The sequence below is a fragment of the Scyliorhinus torazame genome, chromosome 2 (assembly GCF_047496885.1).
Source record: "Scyliorhinus torazame isolate Kashiwa2021f chromosome 2, sScyTor2.1, whole genome shotgun sequence".
In the NCBI taxonomy this organism is placed as follows: domain Eukaryota; kingdom Metazoa; phylum Chordata; class Chondrichthyes; order Carcharhiniformes; family Scyliorhinidae; genus Scyliorhinus; species Scyliorhinus torazame.
This window is the reverse complement of record NC_092708.1, coordinates 360,742,557-360,757,417: the sequence shown is the minus strand read 5'-3', so window position 1 is coordinate 360,757,417 and position 14,861 is coordinate 360,742,557. Positions and strand designations below refer to the sequence as shown.

General features: G+C 49.5%; 1 long non-coding RNA gene across 1 annotated transcript in view; it reads left to right on the top strand.

Annotated features, from left to right (window-relative positions):
- The first annotated feature begins 427 nt into the window (after positions 1-427).
- Positions 428-14,861, top strand: part of LOC140407914 (uncharacterized) — a 94,420-nt gene continuing 79,986 nt past the window's right edge. The window contains exon 1 of the long non-coding RNA XR_011939887.1: positions 428-636. This is a non-coding gene — a long non-coding RNA (uncharacterized lncRNA). The remainder of the gene's footprint in view (positions 637-14,861) is intronic.

Here is a 14,861-nt window from a genome sequence, read left to right as displayed (position 1 = left end):
TCAGAGTCTAACTCTCTACCCTGTGTGTTATGATAAAATACCCTTCCATATGTGGAGTGTTCCATAAATGTTGGTTATTTTTGTTAACAGATTTATTTTTTAATGAAGCCTAACTCAAGTACTGCTCTTGCCCAACTTGCACAACACGGGTAAGTGCATGCCTAATCCTAGATCTATTAAACGTACACAAATAGATTAACGGGCAGTTACTGGATGATGTTGGTATTATAAGGTCCACCAAAATAAGAGTAGTTCTAAGCTGGAAAACAGTTCCACATAATCTCCCCTTAAGCCCCATGAAAGGGCAATGACCCCTGACACTTGACTCTGGACTAGTCTCGACCCAATGACCCATCAGCTGTTTGTGCGTGGTGCTGGTAACCATAACGCCCCATGCCGAGCAAACCTGCCTTACTGTTGTGTCCATGAATAGTGCACAGAGCTCCACGTATCACACTGGGTCGTGTCTTGTGGACTGTGCCAAGCATTTGGCAACAGTTCCACTGATGGGTGACAGTCTGCTAATTCATCACAAATCTCAGATTGGGGTTGCATTTTGCCTTCAGAATCCCATGACTACAATGGAAACAAAATAGGCAACAAATGAATGTGAACATTAAAACATATTTTCTCCAGGTGAGTTATGTGTTTCACTTTATGAATATTTCGTTAATTCCTGAATTTTATCAAGTGTTCGACTACCATCTGCCTCTTTAAAAATAAAGTAATTTTCATTTCCAATTCAACGGACTTATTACTTTCTTTTTGTAGCAGGGGATTTTTGATAAGTCTTTTTACGATATAAATGAACATTGGCGAAGATTGAATAAAGCTGACAGCAAAACTTCATACGTTTCTGTACTCATGTGAATTTAACTCCCAATGTAAAATAATATTGCAATTATTATCTCAAATATGGGATTTTAAAAAGTATGTTAAATTTAACACTAAAATGATTACAGTATTGCTCCTCACTTGTTTCTTCACTCTTTTTACAACTGCAAGCTTTCTTTTTACAAAATTACATGGCAATATTATTCTACCTTTTTTTTTTAATAAGTTACTTTTTGATATTGTGAATCAGTGTGCTCCTCAACTGAATGGATATTAGTGCTAGAGAAAGTAAATCATTTTGAGTTTTTTGAGCCCAGTGTTATCATTCATTAATCTGAGGTCAGATATTACATGGGATGAATATGGAGTTACACTCAACTGTAACATTATAACATTATAACTGTAACATTCAACGTGGGCAAGTGCGAGGTCTTGCACTTTGGAAAAAAGAATAGAGGCATGGACTATTTTCTAAACGGTGACAAAATTCATAATGCTGAAGTGCAAAGGGACTTGGGAGTCCTTGTCCAGGATTCTCTGAAGGTAAACTTGCGGGTTGAGTCCATAATTAAGAAAGCAAATGCAATGTTGTCATTCATCTCAAGAGGCTTGGAATATAAAAGCAGGGATGTACTTCTAAAGCTTTATAAAGCAATATGTTAGGCCCCATTTAGAATACTGTGAGCAATTTTGGGCCCCACACCTCAGGAAGGACATACTGGCACTGGAGCGGGTCCAGCGGAGATTCACACGGATGATCCCAGGAATGGTAGGCCTAACATACGATGAATGTCTGAGGACCCTGGGATTATATTCATTGGAGTTTAGGAGGTTGAGGGGAGATCTAATAGAAACTTACAAGATAATGAATGGTTTAGGTAGGGTGGATGTAGGGAAGTTGTTTCCATTAGCAGGGGAGACTAGGACCCGGGGGCACAGCCTTAGAATAAAAGGGAGTCACTTTAGAACAGAGATGAGGAGAAATTTCTTCAGCCAGAGAGTGGTGGGTCTGTGGAATTCATTGCCACAGAGGGCGGTGGGGGTCGGGACGTTGAGTGTCTTTAAGACAGAAGTTGATAAATTCTTGATTTCTCGAGGAATTAAGGACTATGGAGAGAGAGCGGGTAAATGGAGTTGAAATCAGCCACGATTGAATGGTGGAGTGGACTCGATGGGCCGAATGGCCTTACTTCCGCTCCTATGTCTTATGGTCTTATAACTTTGCTCAGTAACAGAAACATAGGAAAATGCAACAGGTATGTTCCGCGTAGTAGTGTGTCTAATGGTCTCTGAGTGAAAGTTTAATTTCGAACCCATTATTGTTTGTTGATGGGGGATTTGTGCTGTGCTTTGTCTCCTACTCCACCTGGATGTACTGAACTCACTTCACATTCACTAGCAGCGATTTACATCTCGTCAGCCCAGGCTGAATTTGAAGCGACACCTAGAGGCCGCAATGTGCTTTGCAAGAGTTATTTTGACTGTAAAACGAGGGATATCAATGCAGCCACATGTTACACGCCTCCCTCAATTTTAGTCTCCATTGGCTTCAAACCTGCTCAGTGTCGTGTTGGGTGCTCTGCTACATAGACGAACCAACACAGTTGCGGATGGTACAACTCAGTTTTATTACTTACAATAACAACATCTGTAAACTGGTTACTGTGGTTCGTTGATTACCCTCTAACGTGTGGACCTAGCCCTAACATTATCTTGGAGAAGCACTCAGCACATGGTGAATGTCTGAGTGGCTTGCTGTGAGCTCGGTGCCCTGAGCTGGCTCCTGCTGGAATGAGCGGGAAGTGTTGTGTTCCCCATTTTATAGTGTGTATGCTCTTGCCTGTGATTGGCTGTGATGTTGTGTGTGTATTGATTGGTCCGTTGATCTGTCCATCAGTGTGTATGTATGTTTGCACCATGATGTTTATCTGAATATCATGACATCCCCCCGTTTTTACAAGAATATGTGTCAATGTGGTAATAAATATAGATGTGTACTGAGTGCAGCTGAATGTGTGTGTGCAATATCTACAACATATACATGAGGCTAAACTATATACATAGGAAGGTGTCAGGTGCAACATAGCAACGAGGTTGTACCATAAACAAAACACGTGTAAACATTAAGCATCAAAACGAACTCCTGTAACGACAAAAAGAGAAACATATTAACATTGTGGCGTAACACTTTAGTGAGTCCAATGTTCAAACAGGCTCATAAGTCCAGCCTAGTAAGTGGGTGACAAATTCGGGTTGACCATCTCAAAGGTGGGTCAGGATCCACCAGCTGAGGAATGGGCCTGGCCACAGGCGACAGAGGAATGGGCATGGTGACAGGAAGCTCCATGAAGTCGACATCAGGAACAACAGGAGGGCGTGGCACCGGTGTATGATCACGTTGCGAGCGCGGAAGCAGGCGAAAAGCCCAGCGATTGCGCCTGCGAATGGAGCCATCAGGCATGCGAACCAGGAACGAGCGGGGAGCCACGCGTCGGAGAACTTCGGCAGTTGCCGACCAGCCACCCTCTGGTAGGTGGATGCGGACGTTGTCTCCGGGTGCCAGGGCAGGAAGATCAGTTGCCCGAGTGTCATGTGCCACCTTCTGCTGAGCACGCTGCTGTCACATCCCTTGCAGTACTGGAGCATAGTTGGGTGTAGGGACCAGAATGGGTGGCACAGTGGTCCTGAGGGCACGACCCATCAACAGCTGGACTGGTGAGAGGCCACTGGCTAGTGGGGCTGAGCGATAGGCCAGCAGGGCTAAGCAGAAATCCGATCCGGCATCAGCAGCCTTGCAGAGGAGCCGCTTGACGATGTGAACTCCCTTTTCCGCCTTCCCATTTGACTGGGGATGCAGAGAGCTGGACGTCACGTATGTGAAGCCATACGAAGCAGCAAAAGAAGACCATTCTTGGTTTGCAAAACAGGGCCCATTGTCCGACATGACAGTAAGCGGAATGCCATGGCGAGCAAAGGTGTCTTTGCATGCCCTGATGACAGCGGACGATGTCAAATTGTGCAGGAGTATGACCTCTGGATAATTCGAAAAGTAATCTATGATGATGACGTAGTCCCTGCCGAGCGCGTGAAAAAGGTCCACACCCACCTTTGCCAGGGGGATGTCACCAACTCATGGGGCTGAAGCGTCTCAGGGTGTTGCGCCGGCTGAAACCTTTGGCAGGTGGGGCAGTTGAGCACCATGTTGGCAATATCGTCGCTGATGCCCAGCAATATACAGCTTCTCAGGTCCTCCGTCTGCACTTCTCAACCCTCAGATGGCCTTCGTGTAGTTGGTCGAGGACCAGCTTGTGCATGCTGTGTGGAATCACAATCCGGTCCAGCTTTAGGAGGATACCGTCAATGACGGCCAAGTCGTCCCAGACATTGTAGAATTGTGGGCACTGACCTTTGAGCCACCCTCCCGTCATGTGGCGCATCACACATTGTAGAAGGGGGTCAGCCGCAGTCTCCTGCCGAATACGGGCCAGACTTGAATTATCAGCTGGCAGATTGGCCGATGTGAAGACCACCTACGCTTCGACCTGACATACGAATCCCCCCCCATTTGGGCGGTGTGCTCACTGCTCTGGATAGGGCATCCGCAATGATGAGGTCCTTTCCCGGGGTGTAGACCAGTTGGAAGTTGTACCTCCGGAGCTTGAGTAGGATGCACTGGAGGCGAGGGGTCATCTCGTTCAGGTCCTTATGTATGATGCTGACCAGGGGCCGATGGTCGGTTTCCACGGTGAACTGGGGGAGACCATACACGTAGTTGTGGAACTTGTCTATGCCGGTTAACAAACCCAGGCACTCCTTCTCGATCTGCGCATAGCGCTGTTCTGTGGGGGTCATAGCCCGCGAGGCATAGGCGACCGGGGCCCATGATGCAGTGTCATCCCGTTGCAGGAGTACCGCCCCAATGCCGGACTGGCTGGCATCAGTCGAGATCTTCGTATCACGAGAGGTGTCGAAGAACGCCAATACCGGGGCTGTGGTGAGCTTTAATTCCTTCTGGTGTGCGGGCAGCCACTGTAACTCCGTGGACTTCTTTACTAGGTGGTGAAGAGCCGTTGTGTGGGAGGCTAGGTTGGGAATAAACTTCCCCAGGAAGTTGACCATGCATAGAAAGCGTAGCACTGCTTTCTTGTCTGCCGGCTGTGGCATGGCTGCAATAGCTGCCACTTTGTCGGCATCTGCACGGACCCCTGACCGGGATATGTGGTCCCCCAGAAACTTTAGCTCAGTTTGGCCGAAAGAACACTTGGCTCGGTTGAGGCGCAGGCCGTGTTCCCGTAATCGTGCAAAGACACGCTGGAGACGACTGATGTGCTCCTGTGGTGTGGTGGGCCAGATGATGACGTCATCAACATAGACACGCACCCCTTCGATGCCCTTCATCTCCTGTTCCATGATTCTGTGAAATACCTCGGAGGCCGAGATGATGCCAAACGGCATTCTGTTATAGCAGAACCTGCCGAAAGGAGTGTCGAAGGTGCACAACTTCCTGCTGGACTGATCCAGTTGGATCTGCCAAAAACCCTTCGAGGCATCAAGTTTTGTGAAAATTTTAGCCCGGGCCATTTCGCTCGTGATCTCTTCCCATTTGGGTATGGGGTAGTGTTCCCTCATGATGTTGTTGTTCAGGTCTTTCGGGTCGATGCAGATCCGGAGTTCGCCAGAGGGCTTCTTAACACACACCATGGAGCTGACCCATGGTGTGGGCTCTGTGACCCGGGATAGCACCCCTTGGTCCTGGAGATCCTGCAGCTGCTGCTTGAGGCGGTCTTTGAGTGGTGCTGGGACCCTGAGGTGTGTGAATGACCGGGGTGGCATCCGGTTTGAACCGTATTCTGTAGGTATAGGGCAGTGTGCCCATGCTCTTGAATGCCTCCTGGTTGTGGGCGAGGAGCGAGTGGAGCTGTGCCCTAAATTCCGCATCCGGGAAGTCTGATGTGCCTTCTGGAGACAGAGCGTGTACCCGCTGAACGAGGTGGAGAACCTCGCATGCCTGTGCGCCTAGCAGGGAGTCCTTCGATGATCCAACTATCTCGAAGGAGAGTGTGGCCGTGTATGTGTTGTGTGTCACCTGGAGCTGGCAGGATCCCATGGCCGGGATAACGTTTCCGTTGTAGTCGACCATCTTACAACGGGATGGCCGAATTGGTGGTCTGACCTTCAAGGCGTAGAAGGCTGACCATGCTATTAGGTTGGCAGAGGCACCAGTGTCTAAACGGAAGCACACCACTCATCACCCGGATTGACACTGTTCACTGGCATCGGCTGGTGGATCCTGCTTAGAGACAACCGGTTCCTGTCAATGACCGCAACACGGAAGGCTTCCCGATCGTCTGTATCACCCGTTTGTATATCGTCCGGGTATGACTCGGAGTACGGAGGCTGAATGGTCTGCACGTCCCTGTGAGGCTGTCGGAATTGGGGAGCATTGGCAGGTTGAGCTGCTCGACAGCAGGCAGCGTAGTGGCCCATCTTGCCACAGCGGAGGCATTGTCGGTTCTTTGCCGGACACTGCCGCTTTAAATGTGCAGATCCATAGTTGCCGCACATCGTGACGTCATGGCGTTCATTGCGCCATCACGCATGCGCAGTTCGGTCCTGCGTAGAGCACGCCTGCGCGTCACGTCCCTCTGCGTCGAGTCTCTTTTGCCGCGTACAAGTGCGGGAGGCCGCGGAAAGTGCGCGAAATGGCCGCCCTCGTCCGGGCCGTGTGCCGGGAGGAACTCGATCGCCTGGACCTGATCGGCCTCGTAGGACCCCTGCCTTGCCGATTCGGCCGTGTAGGACCCCTGCCGTGCTGATTCGGCCGCCTGGAATTGGGAGTAGCGGCTGGTCGCATTTTCATGGAGGATGCAGGCTTCGATGGCGGTGGCTAGGGTGAGGCTTTTAATTTTGAGGAGCTGCTGGCGTAGGGTGCCACGGGGGGACCCCAAAAACAATCTGGTCCCGAATCATGGAATCGGAGGTAGCCTCGTAATCGCAGGACTGCGTGAGGATACGGAGGTGTGTGAGGAAAGATTGAAAAGGTTCATCCTTACCCTGCAGGTGCTGCTGGAAGAGATACCTCTCGAAACTCTCATTTACCTCGACGCTGAAGTGTTGCTCGAGTTTGAGAAGGACCGTCTTGTACTTCATCTTGTCCTCACCTTCCACGAACACCAGGGAGTTGTAGATGTGGATGGCGTGTTGCCCTGCCGTGGAGAGGAGGAGGGCGATTTTCCTGGTGTCTGAAGCATTCTCCCTTTCTGTGACTTCTAGGAAGAACTAGAAGCGCCGAGGTTTCCAGCGATTTGGAACGGCTGCGGCGGGCTGATGGTGTCCATGGCACAGGATGGCGGATTCCTTAAGATGCGTAGGTAGGTCTCACAGTTACTGGGTTCCACACCTGGTACTATGTAGTGTTGGGTGCTCTGCTACATAGACAAACCAACACGGTTGCGGATGGTACAACTGTTCTATTACTTGCAATAACATCATCTGTAAACTGGTTACTGTGGTTCACTCATTACCCTCTAACCTGTGGACCTAGCCCTAACACTATCTTGGAGAAGCACTCATCACATGTTGAATGTCTGAGTGGCTTGCTGTGAGCTCTGTGCCCTGAGCTGGCTCCTGCTGGAATGAGCGGGAAGTGTCGTGTTCCCCATTTTATAGTGTGTATGCTCTCACTGGTGATTGGCTGTGATGTTGTGTGTGTATTGATTGGTCCGTTGATTTGTCCATCAGTGTGTATGTATGTTTGCACCATGATGTTTATCTGAATATCATGACAGTCAGTGGTCCAAGAATTTTCTTCTCCGCCAGTCCCTTGGGATTGAGGGTGACTTGCTTCCACTCCGGTTCAATGGGCTCTGAGACAGCTGCTAAATCCAATGTCCGATCTGCAGGCTCTGCCACATGAGGAGCATTTGGTACTTTGGGAGGGTAGGTGACATGTTTGGAAGGATTTGTGCATGCCCTCCGATGTCTCAACTTTCCTCTGCGTGTTCCTGGTGAAGTCTCTCGATGTGCTCGGGGCCTTCCCGAATAAACCTTTTCCATTTTGGTTGGTCACAAGCCTAATCCAAAAGTAATCATGGACAGAATATGCTCCCCCGGCCTCCCAGAGGTTTTGAGGTGTTGGGGGGAGATGGGGGCTGGGGAGGGGGAGCATAAAGGTGCCTGGATGGGATTCCCTCTTCACAATCAGGAAGCAATGTTACAGTGGGACGGGCAAGGGCTTGGTGAGGTGGACCACCTTTGCCCAAATTAAGGCCCTTAAGTGGCCACCTAAGGACTTTGTCCTGCCCAAATTTAATTTTTACGCTGGAAGGCAGATGACAGATCTGGGGGATTGCAGAATAAAACTGTTTTAAAAATTACATTCTCGGTCAGGAAAGTGGGGAGTGCCTCCATCGTAAGCCCCCACATGATGGTGGACACCCTCCCAAAAAAACCCAGAGACCTCCACAACTCCCTCCCCCTGTCCTATCCCCCTGGACCTAATGCCCCCTCTTCACAATCCCCACAGGTGTCCTTTACCTTCCCCTGAAATCCTACCTCTTACCTGGCCTCCATGTCCTGACACTTATCCCCAGGCACGTTAATGCAGTGCCTCTTCCAGCCTGGAAGTCCGGCCAGTCAGATTGGATGGTAACTCTCCAAGGCAGGTCTTTATCCCTCCTTCTGCCAATCAACGCGTCTTGGGGCATAAAATGTAACAGGCCTATCAGAGCCGTTGGGGATGTGGTCCCCACCGAACTATCCGGATAGTGGACATCGAGCCGCCACAACATCCATAAAATTCAGGACCATGTCTTCCTATTTGAGTATTAATTTTATTCCATAGAATAATCTTCCATAGAATAAAACTATTGACGTCAATAGTTTTATTCTATGGTGAGGCAGTGGCATTGTGATATCGCTAGACTAGAATCCAGAGACCCAGGGTAATGTTCTTAGAACCTGGGTTCGAATCCCACCATGGCAAATGGTGAAATTTGAATTCAATAAAAAATCTGGAATTAAAAGTCTAGTGTAGACCATGAAACCATTGACGATTGTTGTAAAAATCCATCTGGTTCACTAATGTCCTTGAGGGAAGGAAATCTCTCATCCTTACCTGGTCTGGCCTGCACGTGACTCCAGATCCACAGCAATGTGATTGACTATTAAATGCCCTCAGGGATGGGCAATAAATGCTGGCCCAGCCAGCAATGCCCACATCCCATGAACGAATAAAAAAGGTTCCTGGAACCTCTTCTTAATGGCACTGTGTCTCACTATCAGTTTCTCAAGGGGAATTAGGAATGGACTTTGCCAGCGATGCTCATGTCTCATGAATAAAATAATTGGGTACATTGGTTTGGTTTAAGGGGGTCATTGCCATCTGAGAGAACATTTTGTGAGACATCTTTCCAGGGTTGAATGCAGTGAGGTAAGATGATGATAATGTTATATCACCAATTATATTTGCTGACTATGGCTTAGAAACCTTAATTAAAAAACATAAAATAAAACACGCAGAAAGTTTGTTTTGTCACAGGTATTAGAGCAAAACGTCCACCTGCAGCCAACACAGCTATCGTTTGGAGTGGGCGATGAATGATTTGTTCCAGGAACTGAGATTTACCAAATCCCCAACTCGGTTATCGGGCAGCAAGGTAGCACAAGTGAATAGCACTGTGGCTTCACAGCGCCAGGGTCCCAGGTTCAATTCCCCGCTGTGTCACTGTCTGTGCGGAGTCTGCACGTTCTCCCCGTGACTGCGTGGGTTTCCTCCGGGTGCTCCGGTTTCCTCCCACAGTCCAAAGACGTGCAGGTTAGGTGGATTGGCCATGATAAATTGCCGTTAGTGACCAAAAAGGTTAGGAGGGGCTATTGGGTTATGGGTATAGGGTGGAAGTGAGGGTTTAAGTGGGTCGATGCAGACTCGATGGGCTGAATGGCCTCCTTCTGCACTGTATGTTTTATGTGGAGTGATTTAGATTTAATACGGAACAGGTGCAACAAACTAAATATGAATCTTTTCATTACTCTCTATAATGTTGGCTAACTGCTGAAATAAAGATTAACAATATGATTGTAAGAAACCTTTGTTAGTATGCTGATGGACCAGCCAATTCCCTCATTCCCTTCTTTAACTCGAACTAAGGAAACTCTCAGTCTAGGTCTGTGAATGAATGACCCCTGACTGAACTCTCCAAACGGTCTTATATTAGCCAGTTCAGATGAAAATGATTTTAATTTACCAACTTTCAATCAGATTACCCTCAGACCATTTAGGAGGAAGCCTGGCCACACATCATGTACTAAACACTATCAATTGATTACTAATCACACCTTAAATTAAAGTTGTGTAGACAACACTCAATAGACATGCCTTAGTATCATCAGACATAGCGTGCCAGGGAGTAGCAGATAAATACTGGACAGAATTATTGAACCAACAAGTAGCAAAGGTTGCAGAGGCAATTTAGTGCATCACTGTAAATCTACACTAATGGGTGCCAAGTACTTATTTATTATGGTAACCAGAGTCTGAGGTTATAAATTAGTGAGATTACATACATTTCTTAATGAGCTGGTGAATTTGAATAGCCAGTCCATTAAGTGCCTTTAGTCTCTGTAGGTGATTAATGTTCTGACACAGATGGGATGGGCCGAATGGGCTGCTTCTGTGCTGTAAAATCTTTGTGATTCCATGAAAGTTCAGAACTTACACAGCCTCATCCTGACACATGGTGCGGTTGAATCAATCCCCTTCCTTCCTTAAGATTTTGGAGAGTTGAGTCAACTTTCCAAATGCTTTTGTGGTTACCTGTTTCACTCAGACATTTGCTTCCAACTGAACCCGTCATATACACAATTGGCAGTGTCTGAATTGACTTCCGTTTCACCCTTCCTGACCTTCGATTACTCTGGGCGCGATTCTCCGGAAAAACTCCGAAGTTCATCTGTGGCGGGTTTTTCAGGGAATTTCCCACCGGCGCTGCCGGCGAGCTACCCACCGCTATTCAATGACACTTAGGGCGCGATTCTCCCAAAAGGGAACAAAGTACCCTAGTGAGCACGTTTAGCCGCGTGTTTCCCGGCGCTCGCAGTGCAGAGAAACACATGGCTATTCAACAAGGCTCGTGGTGTACAAGGGGCCTGAACAGGGAACTTGCAGCCGAGGCCAATCATAGCCCCGTTTTGTAGAATTTGGAGCTCTACTCACCGGAACTCTCCATTGTAGCGAGAGATCGTGGCCGTTCTGATCTCCAATGTCTCCAAAACTATCCCCAACCTCCTCCCCCACTGTAGTCCGAATGCAGTATAGGAGGGTCCCCGAGCACCCCCCCCCCCCCCAAACACCCATGCCGGGCAACCATGGCCCAATCGTGCGTGCACAAAAAATGCCAGCTTGGCACCCAGGTGGCTGCCAGGCCAGCACTGCCTGGGTGCAAAGATAGCACTACCAGGGTGCTTAGGTGGCACCGGCAGTGCCAGGGTATCACCCTGCCCAAAGGGCATGCAGATGGGAGCCTGCAATCCTGCCGTTCTGACTCATCCCCATTTGGGGACCAGTGCTGAATGGCCCTCTCCTGAGGTCTCTGAGGTGAAGGGGATGAATCCCAAAGCCTCAGGTACCTCGGGAATCTGCACATTAGAGTGAGGCTTACTGCCTCAATCTAATATGCAGATTTGCTAAAAAGCGAACCCGCTTGTGGGCGGAATTCGCATCACGTCTTGCGATATTGTGTTGAATCTCGCGAGGCGTTGCAAGCCAGGTAAATCCCGGGGGAGGGCCTCCCGTCTTTCAATGGCCACACTGTGCCGCGGTGGGCTGCTTTCTGGGTGCAGCGCGGCCGTTCGATCACACCTTAGTCACTTTTTTGGGCCCTGGGGAATTTCTCTCTGGTTTCGCCCATACGTAGAATTTGTTTCAGCACTGGGGAGCTGAAGTCAGAGATCAGGCCATTTTGAAAGAGTGCCCCGATCTCAACGTGAGATTGGGGGTCCCGCACACTCCCCACCCATGGACAATTTCACCCCCCTACACACAGGTGCACGACCCTACACCCCCCGCAAGTGAGCCTCCCCCTTCCAGGACTCCCACCCGTCACCCCCCAACCTCCCCTACCTATCTGCCCTGCACCCCCCACCCTTCATACCCCTCCTGCATCCTCCTTTCATTGGGATGGCCCCCCTCGGCCCCTGAGCCTTCGCAGTGCCACCCTGGTACCCAGGCACCCTTGCTCCTTCCAGGTTGGCAGTGCAGAGTGAGCCGTGCCTGTTGTCCCCCTCCTTAAGCTAGACAAATTGCTCCGCCACTGTGGAGAATATAAGTTAATGGTCAATCAGGTTTCCAAGCTAGATTGATACCCCGCGGTGACGCGGTGAGGCTGGTAAATCTTGCAGGAGGTCTCTCGGGAGATTTAGGATGCCCGTTATGCTTTGCGAGATCTAACGAGATCTCGCGGGACGTCACGATCTGAATCTGGCCCTCACTGTGTATGATCCAGGTTTGCATATTCAAGTGACTAGTTCACCTCACTTGTATATGCCTAGGCTGGGGTTATCCAAAGGGTGGGATTAAACGGCCTCACCTAGGAGACCTCCCTGTGGTGCCGTTTGGCATTGGTTTCCGTAATCGTGGACCAGACCTGATGGCTCTTGGGTGGTCTCCATGGCAATCAGGGGCCCCCGAGTGGTTGGGCTCTGGACAGGGTGGTACCCTAGCACCCCAATGCTACCCAGGCAACTTGGCATTGCCAGCCTGGCACGCTGGAAGTGCCACCTGGGTAGGCTAGCAGGGGCACTGTTAGCGTGGCATCTTGTCCATGCCAGGGACTAGGCCCAGAGGTGCCCTACCCTTATGCGAGGAGGTGCCAGACCTCGAGAAGTCCCTAATGAGTAAATTGGTGTGTTGGCGGGAGGTGTCCAGAGGCTGTGGTAGGGTGTTGAGAATTGGTACCCTGATCTCTCGACCGACACCTGGCAAACTTAGGAGGAGACTTGTGGAGATTCTCGAGAACTGGGGTACAGCTGAACAGGGAAAATGTGTTTCTCAAGCAAATGAAGTGACCTACTTTAGCTACCGAGTGGATTAAAAAGGTTCACATCGGTAGAGGATAAGGTAAAGGCCCTCAAGCAAGCTCCATCTTGTGGTCAATTATGATATTACATATTCTAGACATAATGTCACATCCCCCTTTCTTTGAAAAAAATGTAGGTACCTACAGCTTAAAAACTTTCTGCGAAAAGAAACAAGGACGTAGCCGCAACCACCACGACAGTCACTACTAGAGGAATTGCTGGACGCAAACATTTTAGGCAAAGGGAACTGTAGCGACACGTACGGGCGACCGACACCCAACTGGACGAGACAAATGAAAAATGGGAGGAAGGCCTGGTGTTACAAACAGGGTGGAGATTCTGGAGCAAAGCACTGCACAGGGTAAACACCACCTGCACATGCGCAAGGCTCAACCAAGGGTACATAGAGCCCCTTGACCAGAACCTGAATGACCAGGTTCTTCCCGGAGATGGAGGATATATGTGAACGGTGCCAAGGAGACCCGACCAACATGCCCACATGTTCTGGTCTTGCCCCAGACTTGCTGGGTACTAGACAGCCATCTTCGAGGCACTGTCCAAAGTGGTGGGGTTGAGGGTGGAGCCATGCCCGAGAGTGGCAGTCTTTGGGGTATCAGAACAGCCAGATCCCTTCATGGGGAGGAGGGCCGACGCCCTTGCCTTTGCCTCCCTGATTGCCCGCCGGAGAATCCTGCTCAGCTAGCGGTTGGCACCGCCGCCTAAAGCTGCAGGCGGCTGTCCGACCTGTCGGAATTTTTACAAATGGAGTAAATCAAATTTGCCAGCCGTGGGCGGAGGAGGGCTTCCACAGAACGTGGGAGCCATTCATTCGGCTGTTCCAGGACCTGTTTGTTATGTATATCATAAAACCCAATAAATACACAAAAATAAATAAATAAATCTTCTTGGGTCTCCTGAGCTCTTCTAAGTTCCTCGGTAAAAGTAAAAAATTTTACAGAAGAAAAATAGGGGTTGGTGATTAGAAAACACTTGTTCTGGAGCTAGTTCCTAAATGGGCCTAATTACAACTCTACAATTTATTTATTTTTTGATAATTTAGAGTACCCAATTATTTTTTTCCAATGAAGGGGCAATTTAGCGTGGCCAATGCACCTAACCTGCCCACCTTTGTGAGGGGGAAACCCACGCAGGCACGGGGAGAATGTGCAAACTCCACACGGACAGTGACCCGGGGCCGGGATTGAGCCTGGGTCCTAAGCGCCGTAGGCAGCAGTGCTAACCACTGCACCACCGTGCCACCCATAACTCAACAATTTATTGAAATTATTCAGATGAGCTTAGCTTTAACAGGAAAACAGGATGTTGGATTCTCCCTCCAAGGTGTGAAAGACATGAGGGTACTGTGTCTGGGCCCTGAATCATCCCTCGGGGGTCCGGAGGGGGGAGGGGTCGCCACTCTTTGGGATTGTCATGAAGTTGCCCCCTTAATTGGCATGGCTCACTATCCAATTAAGGCAGGCACATTCTTAAAGCTAGAGTACCAATAAGAGGCCTCCTAACGTGGGAGGAAAGAACGTTTCAGCACAGGTTAAGTAGCTGAGAGGGTGCATCAACATGAATGTGCCCTCTCATTAGCCTTTGAAAGCTGTACGTAAAAAACAGATGCACTAGGCTAGGAGGGTAGGGTTGGTGTGGAGAGTCCCTCTACTGGGTGGCCTTTGGCCTGCATGCACCCTGGAACACTAGGCCACTGGGTGCCTACTTCCTGGCAGTTTAAGTGCCCCCCCCTCCTATCGGGTTGGGAAACAGGAGGTGGACAGAGATTTTTTAGTTGCCCCCTATTAGGTGGTTAAAAAGATCTTAATGAGTCTAACTGGCTACTAATCTAATCCTGTGTTAATCGTAAGCCCCGAACACTCCTCAGTGGGATCTTCTGGCCCGCTGATGTCTACAGTGTGTCTCGCCCATCCTGCCACCAGGGAACACACCGT